Genomic DNA, 3,603 nt, shown 5'->3' on the forward strand with positions numbered 1-3,603 from the left:
CAAAAATTCTGGACTTAGGCCCCACAGCAGAATAAACCTATGCTAATAATATCTGTAAATGGAATAGAGTTTCCTGGCTAGTTGACATGGGAGCTGATGTATCAGTTATTTTACTCTTTTTGGCTGTCTGCCTGGCCTAAAGAATCCTGCTCCTTTCCTTTGCAAGGAATCAGAGGTTCAACAACTACATAGCACCATTCTATGCTGTTACAGGTAAATGGGCCAAAGGGACAGCAAGGATTTTTCAAACTTATGTTGTTCCTATCCATATTAATTTGTGGGGAAGAGAATTATTATCACAATGGAATGCCAATTATCATCACTTCACATTTTTAATAATGGTCACTAATCATTTGCCTCCTTTGCCCTTTATGTGGATCTCTAACAAACCTGTATAGGTTGATCAGTGGCCTTTATCAAAGGAGAAACTATCATGCACATCAACTGGTGAAAGAACAATTAGTCCTTGCTTGCCTAGAGGTGTCCCACAGTCCCTGGAACACTCTTATTTTTGTTATTCCAAAGAAGTCTGGAAAATGGAGACTTATTCATGGTCTTAAACAAATTAACAGAATTATTCAACCCATGGGGGCCTTACAACCAGGTCTCCCAAACTACACTTTAATCTCTGAAGATTGGCCTCTAATTATCGTTGACTTAGATTGTTTCTGTGTCAGATGCCCCTCCTTAAGCATCTTAAACAGGTGACCTTCCTTATTACATTTTCTAAAGAGTTTTCTCAACTTTATAATTTCAACTACATACCTGACTATCTCCTATGTTCAAATGTCTCCCCCAACTTCCCCCCAATTTCTTGGGACATCTGACACATCCTCCAATCTCTAGCCTCCCTCAAGCATGCAAAGCCCCACCCAAAGGTATCCCTATGCCCTCATATTATCTATTCCCTATACATATACTTACCTCCAGCTTATCATAGATTTCACCCATGTAGGTGTCAGGTCACAACCTTCCTCTCCCACCAACTTCCTTTAAGTGTATCATTGAGGATCTAGCACTCTGAAATGGCTTGGTTTTCTTATTTCATATCAGAGAGGTCATATAGTATTTGTCCTTCAATGCCTGGGTTGCTTCACTCAATATAAGGTCCTTAAGATTCATCCATGTTAACATATTTATTTATACTGTATTCCTTCTTAGAGCTGAGTAGTATTCCATTGTATGTATATACCACATTTTATTTATCCATTCATCTGTTGATGGGCATTTGGGTTGATTCCAACTTTTGGCAATAGTGAACAATGTTGCTATGAACATTGGTGTGAATGTATCAGTTTCTGTCCTTGTTTTCAGTTCTACTGGGTATATATCCAGCAGTGGAATTGCAGGATCATATGGCAAATCTATAGCTAAATTTTTGAGAAACCACCAAACTGTCTTCCAGAATGGCTGGATCCTTCTGTGTTCCCACCAGCAGTGGATTTGTGTTCCCACATCCTCTCCAGCACTTATAGTCTTCTGGGTTTTTTTTAATTACTCCCAATTTCATGGGAGTAAGATGGTATCTCATTGTAGTTTTGATTTGCATTTCCCTAACAGCTAGTGATTTTCAGCATTTTCTGATGTGCTTTTTAGCCATTTGAATTTCTTCTTTGGAGAAGTGGCTGTTCAAATCTTTTTCCTATTTTTTAAATGGGTTGTTTGCCTTTTATGTTTGAGATATAGGAGTTATTTATATATGCAGGATATTAGTCTCCTATCAGATATATGGTTACCAAATATTTTCTCCCATGGGTTGATTGTCTTTTCACTTGCTTGACAAACTCCTTTGAGGCTTTAATTTTGAGGAGGTCCCATTTATCTATTTGTTCTTTGGCTGCTAATGCTTTTGGTGTGAAGTTCATGTAGCCATTTCCTATTACAAGGTCCTGTAGATGCTTCCCTACATTGCTTTCCAAGGTCTTTATGGTTTTGGCTCTTACATTTAGGTCTTTGATCCATCTTGAGTTGATTTTTGTATAAGGTGTGAGTTCAGGTTCTATGGTCATGGCAGATGGAGTTCAGTGCCATGTCAGTTGGCCCTACTTTGGAGTTTGTGTTTCTGTGTGATGGAGCTAGACTCACATATGATCTTTGTTCACAAGACTCTCCTGTTACTTTCACCAGAACTGTAGTTGGTGCTGGGGTTTAATGTATACCCAGGGGACCTGAATCTCTGGACTGACCATGTGATAGCCAGGCCCTGAGCCTCAACAGACTTGCAACTCCTACACTCTGGTTTATTGGACTTACCCCTCTCAGCTAACATGGAGGTGAAGAAGGTCAACCACCACACCAGGGTGCCAAGAGTGCCTACAACTGAAAGCAGGAGAATTGCATCCTGCATCCATGTGGAATCTAAGCCTCCTCTTGATATAGATGTGGAGCAGACACAACCATTCCAAGGTCCACAGGATGGAGGAATAGAGTATGGATTAGAGTGGACTTACTGGTGTTCTATTCATGAACTATTGTGATTAGAAATTGAAGAAAATGTGGCATTGGTGTGGAGAAAGTGGCCGTGGTGGCTGCTGAGGGTAGGGAGTGAAAGGAAGATATGAGATGTGGGGGCATTTTTGGGACTTCGGTGGTGCTGCAGGGACAGTTACCAGATATTGTATGTCCTCCCATGGCCCACTGGGTGGACTGTGGGAGAGTGTGGGCTATGATGTGGACCATTGACCATGAGGTGCAGCGGTGCTCAGAGATGTATTCACTAAATGCAATGAATGTCTCATGATGATGGAGGAGGTTGTTGTTATGGGGGGAGGAGTGGGGTGAGGGGGGTGGGGGGTATATGGGGACCTCATATTTTTTAATGTAATATTTTAAAAATAATGATAAAAAAAGAAAAAGAAAAAGAAAAAAAAATGTGAGTTGGTGATCCTCTTTTATTCTTTACATATGGATATCCAGTTCTCCAGGCACCATTTGTTGAAGAGACCATTCTCTCCCAGTGGAGTAGGTTTGGTGGCCTTGTTGACTATCCTATGACTGTATATATGATGATCTATATCAGAACTCTCCATTCAGTTCCATTGGTCAGTGTGTATATCCTTGGGCCAATCCCATGCTGTTTTCACTACTGTAGCTTTGCAGTATGTTTTGAATTCAGGTAGTGATTTCTCCAATTTCATTTTTCTTTTTCAATATGTGTTTGGCTATTAAGGCCTCTTTCTTTTCCAAGTAAATTTCATAGTTTTTCTAAATTAGTATGTATTCTAGATCTAACCTTTAAACCCATCATTATGTTCCATTTTACTATTAATGGAAATTATCAATGTATTAGGCTTTATTTTTTAGGAAGTTTTGGACCACAGAGAGGTTCAGCTATGGCAGGGGAGGAACACTGGTGTGAGGTGTTATTGATGGGGACACATGATTGAGAGGGAGTTCTCCAGGGCCTGTGTATAGGGGACATAAAAATAATTGGATATTTTCACAGTAGTTACAGTTAAAAATAACAGCTAAGGGAGTGCTGAGTTCCTAGCCAGGGGACCTCTATCACATTCCCCAATGGAACAGCAACAATCCCCCAAGTGCAGTGGCAAAGACCAATAAAGAAGGATGGTCCAATAATGATCCCTTGATACTGATGATTAT

Source organism: Dasypus novemcinctus (genome assembly GCF_030445035.2).
Source record: "Dasypus novemcinctus isolate mDasNov1 chromosome 12 unlocalized genomic scaffold, mDasNov1.1.hap2 SUPER_12_unloc_1, whole genome shotgun sequence".
NCBI lineage: Eukaryota > Metazoa > Chordata > Mammalia > Cingulata > Dasypodidae > Dasypus > Dasypus novemcinctus.